Raw genomic sequence first — 10344 nt, forward strand, 5'->3', positions numbered from 1 at the left:
AAGCAATACATATCAATCTCTAAAACAGATGTGACCATTACAACTTTTTGAAGCTCCAACGCTACATCAAGATTGTTGTGTTGTCTGCATTCCAGGGTCTGAAACCGCTACAAACAAAATCAAATTTTGCTAGTAATTACAAACAATCGTGAACTGAGTCTACTAAAAGGAGTGAAAACAGAAAAACACGACTCTCGTTTGTGATTGCATTCCTTTCTACACCCGGACTTTGTTTACAAGAATGTTTTTGTGTAATTTTACAGCTGCTAAGAAACGTGAAGCAGCAAGGAACGTGCAGCCACGTAAACACATGCCGGGACAGAAGTAAGTCGAAATACAAATTGAAATTTTCACCACTTGTGGAGGAAGCATATTTCTTGCTGGAATCAAAATATTATTAGTATTCCACTGTGCCTTTTTGTTCGACACGGTTTAGAACTTTATAAATATTTCTGGTTATTATCATTCACATAATCGACCGTCTTGCTCGATTTTTCGCTTTCAGGTGGAATGACTCTATATGGTTGAGGACTAAGCTTTCGAAAAATAAGGGGGAGAAGAACAATTGTTTAATTGAAAAATTAAAATGACTTCATTAAGTTATATTTTAGTTAATAAATGACTGGTAGATTGACTCTGTCCTAGCTATTGAAGTAGCCAAAGTATCTTTCCCTCTCGAATCTCAAACTTTTTCAGACGCAGTCCGCTATATGGATCCGCAATTTTGAATTTTTAAATTTTAATGTCAAATTAGTAAGTTTGTAATCAACAAAGTCAAATGCACCAATGTACAAAGTCCAGTTCGCCAATTTTACTTTTTCCAAATTTTGTCCTCCATTTTTTTTTTATTTGATGTCAAATTGATAATTAACAAGATCAAAAGCCTCATTATAGCAATTTTTTGTCCATTTTTACTGATTTTGAATTATGACCACGTTTCAAGCATTTGATCCATAGTTTATCGATCTCTGTGCGTCGCCCTTTTGGACGGTCGGTCTCCTGGCTGTCGCTTTCTTTGTGCGTCGCCTTTCGACCCGTCGATCTCTTGGCTAACGCTCTCCTGGTTGTCGCTCTTTTATCATTACTCTCTTTGCTGGCGCTCTACTGTCGGTACACCCATGTTTATTACAAAACTCGATCCTGACATTATTAACTATCTTCTCTTCAATATGTATGATGGTACTTGGAAAAGAATACCATATCAATATCACAAATGTAAACTATGCGAGACCGCGAGAAGTCTCGCGAGACTTCTCGCGCGAGACTTGCTGAAGTCTCGTCTCGCGTTCTCGTCTCGCAAAAGATATCAGGTCTCGTCTCGCATTCTCGTCTCGCAAAATATTATAAGTCTCGTCTCGCGTTCTCGTCTCGTTTGCGAGACGAGACGAGACGAGACTTCTCGCGTTCTCGCGTCTCGCGCCCATGCCTAGTCACATATACGTGAACACAAAAATAGAAATAACCCATTTTAAACCGTACAAAGCTTAAAATCAAAACAATCAAATATTGTAACAAAATATTTTAGTTATCTATCGAGGTCTGCCACAGTACCATATTAACGATTACGGAAAAGTATTTTTCAAGTGAAAATCGATGCTGGGACTCATGGGCGGCGATTCGGGGGGGGGCAAAGGGGGGCAGTTGCCCCCCCACTTTTTTTGAAATTACCTATTAATGTATATAGTTTCATTTGGAAATATAAAGTTTTGTAGGTATTATTGGTTCATAGAATAAAAATGGTGCCATAAAATACTTGTCGTTCTATGAGTACGTATTGGTTGTCTTCCCGTGGAATTAAGAAAGCTACAGGAATTGCGTTTGAACTGCCAATAAAAATGGCCCAAAAATTAACCTATTGGAGCGCCACAATTCGAGCGTACTTTCATTTCTTCTTGCAATTGATCGATATGTTAGTCAGCCGCTCTGAAACTAATTGGGATAACATTTCGCAAGAAAAGAAGTCCTTCACAAGTTATTCTTTAATTGTACAAAAATCGACAGTTCCTAAAATGTATTTTCTTCTTTCTAATAATAATAGTTTGATTTGATTTTTTCAGTTTAACATCCTGTTCAGCAGCGAAGTTATATGAGACGTGGACTTAATGATCAACGTGGAGTCCGAACCACGTGAGCTCCACCCGGGAATTGAGCCCGGGTCTCCCACGTCTAAGGCGCGTACGCTAATCGCTTAGCCACGAAGGAGCTAAGTAAGGAATATTAATTTTGCAGTGTAATATACGAGTTTAGGGGTGTACATATGCAGTTTTGTATATACAATTAAATTTAGTGAATTCAGCATAATTCTAGGTTTTAGGATTATTTTGTATAACTGAAATGTGGAGTGACTCTAAGTATTGCTGAGTTTTGATATATTCCAAGAAAGTGAAAACTGTACTTAATGGCAGCGAACATGTTTCGGGAAGCTGCAAAAGTATTTCTTTAAATGTCGTAGCACATGCTTATGGTATTCACTGTCATTCTAAGAGTAATAAGACATATAATAGCATTCGTGGATTAAAAAATATAAGTTGTTCATTAATTTCCAGTTTCAATATAACTTTTGCAAAACAAGCCTCATTATTGATTACTATGATTATTTGATTAATATTATCCTTTCTGTTTATTTGTTTTGCATATTTGTTATTAAATAGGCCCCTAATCTGATCACACAATTTTCCAGACATATATTCATGAGCAAAGAATCAAATCTCTTCTTACACTTTCGTTGTTTAAGAGTACAAAAGGCTAGTATCTACTTGCGTTGCTCTTGTCAATTTACTTAATAAAATATGAAACAAGATATACGGTATAACTGAAAGAGACAGTATCCTAATAGTTATACAACCTTTCGTCAAACAAAGTGTTACAAGCAACCAGGAAAACTAACATTGATATCAAATAGTCAGATCATGTCTTGCCCCCCCACTTTTCACGTCCAACCGCCGCCACTGCTGGGACTACAAAATTTAACAATTTGGCTACAAGGGATAGACTTGTAGCTAGAGGTATCAACTACTCCCTCAAACCTTCAGTTGTCTGTTCAGATAAATATTCGAAAAAAAAAAAGGCAGTCAAAATAATCTTATGCCTTATTCCTTATAAACAAAAAAAAAAAAAAAAAAAAAAAAAGTGAAAAATCTGTGGTAAACGCGTGAACAGATGATTCATGATAACCATATTGCCCACTGTTTTATTATTTTTCTTTTGATGTAGACGCATATTTTAGAACTTAAAGCTATTCTGAGGTATCCAAGTAACTTCCTGTACGCATGCAATAAACTATGCGTATATCACATCTGCTAAACCATATTAGGAAACAGGGTTCATTGAGTGCCTTGGCGTGTCGGGCTAAGCATCCTAATAAAGTGGGACCTCTGATCGTTTTAGAAAAATTAAAGCTTCATAAAGTCGCCACGAGATGTGGCTGATAATCTTACATGAACGTTGCCGTTTGTTGGTTGATGTTTGTCAGTTTTTCATCTTCAATAAATCTAGCTTTTACGGCGTTTGGAGACAATGAGAACCATCTTTGTCCTCCTCAGCAACAAAAGAAAGAAGTGTGTTTATTAGTCTTACATTTATTCTTATTTCACGCGAGTAAAGAAAGGACATTTCAGTCATTTAGAATTGGCCACTAGATGGTGGTAAGGGAGGGTGAGGCTGACATCTAGCGTTTAAATGAGAAAATAAGATTCACGAGATATCTCGGCATGTAAACGGTGGGATCCTGTGTACAAGTTTAGAAGAAAAAAAAAGAGAAGAAAGCCATATAATGGTTTTTCGTTTGCCATCAAGCTGTCAAACTAAGGTACTTCTGTTACCAGGTAAAACGAGCCTTGTTGCTTCTCACTAATATATCATTTTGCGCAAGTTTCGAGAAAACTAACCAGAAGGAATAGTTACCTTGTCCGTCTTACAAGCTTTTTTTCTTCTTCTTCTTTCGAAATTTACGTACTGTAAATGCGTACGACTAATCTAAGGTGTGAACGGAATTGCCTTGTTTTATTTTGCTACTTCATGGGGACAATTTTCATACGAAAAGGCGCGGCAACCATATATATATATATATATATATATATATTTCACTTCTTCAACTACGTACATTAACATGCAGGCCCAAGACAGTGTAGGAAGGAAGTAATACAAAAGCTTGCTCTTTCAGGCTTTAAACAAAAGACAAGCGCTGACATTAATAACCTTAATTCTGCCACGTTTATTTTTCATTTGCTTGGCTACTTTTTTTTTTTTTTTTTTTTTTTTTTTTTTGCTTGAAACTACAATACTCCCTTCATTCAGTGTGACTTTTAAATACTTTTACTTGTCTCTTAAGTGCGAAATACATTAAGATAAATGCTTAAGAAACAACGCCATTTTTGCATTATGCGAGATACTGCCGTTAGCAATCTTGTCACTAAATATGTCATATTTTTTTCTTAATTTCTAAATAGTGTCTGCTATTATAACATACACAGTATGCGACAAAACGAACAGTACTGAAATTTGCGTACAGATGGCGCGCAGGTGCAATACGATATGAGCTGTGAACGCCACATGTATGCTTAGTCATAGAGTAAGGATGCAGTATAGGAAGTTTCTGATACTCTTCCTGTTGAAACTAAATTGCGTGAAGTGAGATTGTTGCGCCACCACTCAAAGCAGTTAGGTAGCACGAACTGCTGAAAATAAGAACAAATCAAATCATTCAGAGCGTTTGAAAATGAAATGAAATGAAATCTTTAAGTTTTACGTCCCACGGTTATGCCAGTTAGGCTAAAGGAGACGGTGATAATGAGAGATGAGTGAAATGGTGGAATGAAGAAAGTGGGAGGAAACGGGAGAACCCCGAGAAAACCCACGAGCACGGTGTTTGTCCACCACAAAGTCCACACAGCGCGAGCTGGGATCAGAGCGTTTGAGTTTGATAGAATGAGTCAACGATACAATTAGCTACTGCCTGTAGCAGACGATGTAATTAGTTACAACTTTTGCCGACAATGTCGCCGCTGTCACTTGCGTTGGATTGTGGGAACGATTTGAAATTAGGTATATAGAGGGTGGTGTATCAGTGTGAGCAGTGTGCTTAGTTGCATGTGGACTAGCGTTGTGTGCAGTTGGTGCGAAGATAATGTTACAACAGAGGGGAATGTGTTTATTATCGAGCACTATTTCATCTCATACAGTGTGGGGAGCATCTCATTGCAGGAAATGAGCGTGCACGTCTACTCCATATCTCTGTAGCTATGGCATATGAAGATGAAGATTTCATCACCAACATATGGTTCAGTGATGAAAAACATGTGTACTTTGATTGCTACGTCAATCAACAGTTGATTATTGATCTATTCTTGCATGATTTGCACAGTTTTTGCTGCACCAAAAATCTATTGTTACAACAACAATGGATGCAGCTAGACGGAGCTACTGCCCACACTGCAAGTGAGTCACTTGCTCTTCTGCCCACGAGAGTTACGACATTAGTAGTATTCGCATGACTTGGCCTAACTTCGGACTTTGACCCCGACCTTTGTGATGTCATAGGTCAAAGGTCAATTACCTTGGCCCGAGGTCAATGACCTAGGGGTACTTAGAACCACCCCCTCTAGATTCTGGCAGGGGTACCTTGGCCCACTCCCTAAATTTTGGCAGGGGTACATAGGACCACTCCCTTAAATTTTGGATATTGACGAATCTAAAAATTTGGGATGGCAGCTTAGGACCAGGATATGTACCTCTATTAGTATTGGGGGTCCACCTCCTTCCCTTTCATGGGTAAAAAATTGTCAAAAAGTCTAATTTCGGAGGTTTTTGACCTAATTTATCCCCTTTGATGAGGCCTTATTACCCTATATAGTTATATGGGCGTATACAGGGGTCAATTACCTTTCATAAGACATGGGTACATTAATGCAACCCTTTAAAATTTTGGGAGGGGTACCTTGGCCCACCCCTTAAATTTTGGAAATTGCCAAATCTAAATATTGGGTGTGGTAGCTTTGGACCGTAGTATGTACTTCTATTAATATTGGGGGTCCACCTCGTTCCCTTTCATGGGTAAAAAATTGTCAAATTTTAGTACAACTACGTGTTTGGTTTTGACCTAAGTTATCCCCTTTGATGAGGTCCTATTACCTTATATGGTTATATGGGCGTATACAGGTGTCCATTCCCTATCGTAAGACATAGGTACATTTGTGCACCCCTTTAAATTTTATGGAGGGGTACCTTGGACCACATCTTTAATTTTGGAAATTGCCCAATTTAAACATTTCGTATTATAGTATAGGACCCTAATATAGATCACTATAAATTTAGGTAATCCACCTCTTTCCTTTTAGGGGTACAAAATTGCCAAAATATAAACGTAAGCAATACTTTGTACACTCCGCGGGTTAGAAATTGTTACAAAAATTCTAAGTCCAAATTAATAACAAACTCTTGCCCCGTTTTCTTATGCAATCCAGAAATACATGTCTCGATCGATTAGTTATTTCTTGTCTTCAATCCAACTCCCTCCCTCCTCCACCTCTCCTTGTCTAAAGCAGCGTGTGCGACGTAATACACTCTTTCCACTCAGACGAAAAAAAAAAAAAAAAAAAACAAGAATCAAGTTTACAATGTTATAGCTCTAAAACAGTCTTTTTCATTCGTTTGTTCTGAAATATCTTTTAAGAGCCTATTTAAAAAAAAGTCTCACAATCTTTCCATAGCTTCATTAATACCTTTAGTTTCATTCTTTCCCTTCTTTAAAGACTGCAAGTTAGTAAGATGCTCCCTAAGAAATCTATGGAAATTGCCAATACCGGCAGTAAGTTTTGTGCTTCCTAAAGTCTGTAATGCACGCACAGAGCTCGAGAATGTCTACTGATAGAAATGAATGTTATTCAATGATTCATTTCATTTCTTTTCAGTAATTGCAAGCAAATGTTCCAAGAGCGTCATTTGGGCAGGACAGGAGGGTGTAATTTCCCCTCCCTTGAGCTTCATAAATACATATTGTTTGAGCAAATATATAGTAATGCACTAATAAAAAAGTGAAAAATTTTTGTCGGCGGTGACTCCCCCCCCCCCCCGAATAAAATCTAAAATGACACTGCTTTTAGCAACAAACCTATAGATTTACGATAGCACATTGCTAGAGAGCTTACATTTGGTTTCAAGAGTCGAAGGTTTGATCTCAAGCCATATGAGTTCCTGAGCGACATTGAGAAAGACAGACAGAGAGAGAGATTGAAAAATGGAGACAAAGAGGAATGATTTATATACACAGATTTAGAACTGGGGAAAAATGATCGGACAGCACTCGTATTATGACGAAAATTGTGATTTTGTGATACAGAAGAAGGGAAGGTTTCCAACTGCGAGGATTACATTAGGCAGTTGTCGAATTAACGTGGAGAACACTTTTGAGAGCATCAGGTGATTACGAATGGAAAGATCTTGAGAACTGAGGAATTAAGAATTTAAAAAGTCTGAAGCTTCCGAGACGGGTTTCGAACCGCGAACCCTCTAGTTATCGAACCATGACGTTATCCATTCTGCTACGGAGAACTCTGCACTGATGCATATACGTTTCCTTTAGCTACTAGCTACATTGAAAGCTAACTTAATGGAATATTCCAAAAGTTGACTTGGTGGATGCGCCGTTCTGATAGGATATAAACCTCTTGTAACTTAGTTACAATGTGCATAATGAACTTCTCCTTGTTCAGAACACTTTTTAGGGCAGTAAAATTTGTTACTATTGAGTTAATTAGGTTATATTTGATAGAACCATCTGATAAAGTACTGCCTAACCCTGTGCATCATCGTCTGTTAGGTGAATGGTTGATGTAAGTTACTCCTACTTGTATGGTCCGAGCTTCGAATCAAGACCATTCTTATTGATTATTTTCTTTGAGCTATGCTCACACTGTGCATTCCACAAATTCAATTTTGAAGTAATGTAGTCCCAGCTAGTTTAATTCGAAATTATTTTCAAATATGATATTTGTTATTACATGCGTTTCTTTAACTTGCAATGTTTCAAACTTGATATTAAATCTTACAACCTTATTGTAACTCACTTCCCTACGGCATATCATCATGAATGTTTGCACAACGACGACAGGCAGGCGTTAATATAAAATTCAGTTCTTACTGGAATGTATGCATATATATTTAGAAAGTTTGACTCAGAAAAAAAAAACGTACAGTGCAACATTGACTTTTGGAAGAATTTCAAACGAATTTACTATACGTATAAATTACCATCTCAACAATCTTCTGTAGGGGCTAAAACACTGAAACCATTGTAGGGAGGGAAAAGGGTTATAAGGAAAAAAAAGTAATAGAATACAAAAAATATTGGTGTCAAATTCATAGTTTTCTTGTTCTAAGAGATGAATAGTGGCTACCAGATGGCTCTCCACACTTGTTTGTAGCCTTGCATAAATGGAAAATTGTTTTAAAAGTATATGTTAGATTCAAGTATGATTGCTTAAAAAAAAAGCTTGTCCTTCATCATTACGTTTTATAATTATTTTCTACTGTATTTTTTATTTATAATAACATATTTTCTATATATATTGTATTCTATGTTATACGTTTCTTAATTACATTTTACGTCTTGCATTTGAAGAGGAGCCCGTGTGCGTGGGTTTTCTCGGGGTTCTCCCGTTTCCTCCCACTTTCTTCATTCCACCATTTCATTCATTTCTCATCATCACCGTCTCCTTTAGCCTAACCGGCATAACCGTGGGACGTAAAACTCATAGATTTCATTTCATTTCATTTTGAAGAGGAGCTTATGACAATTCAGAGCAGCAGGGACATACACAGAATGCAGGCCTTGGCAATCCAGAGCTCCTGCCCCACGAAATCACTACTTTTCTGTAAATTATATATAATTTTAGAGATGATAGACATTTTGGTAAAACATGCCCTCAAAAAGCCTTGTCTACGCCCCTGCAAAACAGTGAAAATTTTAGAAAGTGAGCAGTTAGTAATGTTTCTCCAGAAGTTATATATCCGATTTTTCCGAGTGTGATATCAGTATCTGTGCATTATCACTTTTCACCCGCAGTGTATTGAAACGTACTAAAAAGAAACTGTTCTGAAGTCTTCACTGGTTTCCCCTATGACCTCATGCCAATAGGGTCAACCTTGGACATATCCACATCTAAAATATCACCTTTTATTTCAGTGATTCCGAAAACTATCCATTCGACACAAATATAGGATATTTTCGATTCTTTTTGCCTGTCACTCTCCCATTGTCAACTCCATGCCAACCAAGGCTTAATTTGGACTTGCGCAGCATCCACAGTGTCACTATTCATCTTTATACATGAATTCGACACTAATATCGTTTGTATTTGACGTCTACATGTCATCTTCACCTCTTGGTAGGGGTGGTTTCAGTATCTCGCCCCCATAACTATGGAGAAATTTCAACCAACGTAAGTATAATTATAAATTACCATTTGAAAATTGACATTGTATGTACAGAAAACAAGAATTTTAGGAAAATCAAAAATGTATCAAAAGATTGCGATCTTGGCCAATAATTAGTTTTTGAATCAGGGGCCACAAAATTTTTGAACGGCCTCTAAGTCGAGTTTTCGTATTTTCTACGGAATTAGCATATCGTACTGAGTTAAATGATAGTTTGGGTTTGGCTACACTATTTGTAGTTCTCCAGATATAATGCCTACAAGATTGAAATATATTGAAGCTTTTGATCCAATAACGATTTGATATTTCATAAATTATGCTTGTAAGCGCTTAGGAACAACCTTGCATGAAAGAGTGAATTTTTTAATTTTAATTAAAACTGGAAAATTATATAACTATTGAAAATTGATTAGAGCGACAACTATTAACAACATTGTAAGTTAATCCAGATCAGTTGTCACTAGAAGTTCATTGCAAACCTTCTTTTTCTTTTAAAATGACTATAGGATGTATATATAATTTGTTCTGAATGGAGTTGAGTTGATTTTAGTTTAGCGTCCCGTTCAGCAGCGAGGCTATATGAGACGTGGATCTACTGATTAACGTGGAATCCGAACCACATGAGCTCCCGCCGGGAATCGAACCCGGGTCTCCCACGTCAAAGGCGCGTACGCTAACCGCTTAGCCATGAAGGAGCTCTCTTGTTATGAATGGAGTTAATCTAATTACTATATACACTTTTATTGCCGTATTTAGCTAGAAAAGTCTTTTTGCATTTTAGAAGTTGTTTCATAAAAATTCTTCAGTGTATTTTTCAATTATGAAAAATTTGTTTTTAGAAGTAGTAACAGCAATAAGGTTCTCATGTGTATAGTCAGAGACAAAAGTTCTTTTCGTTTGGTAAAATTTATT

Source organism: Thermobia domestica, chromosome 1, assembly GCF_964235325.1.
Source record: "Thermobia domestica chromosome 1, izTheDome1.hap1.1, whole genome shotgun sequence".
NCBI classification, from domain to species: domain Eukaryota; kingdom Metazoa; phylum Arthropoda; class Insecta; order Zygentoma; family Lepismatidae; genus Thermobia; species Thermobia domestica.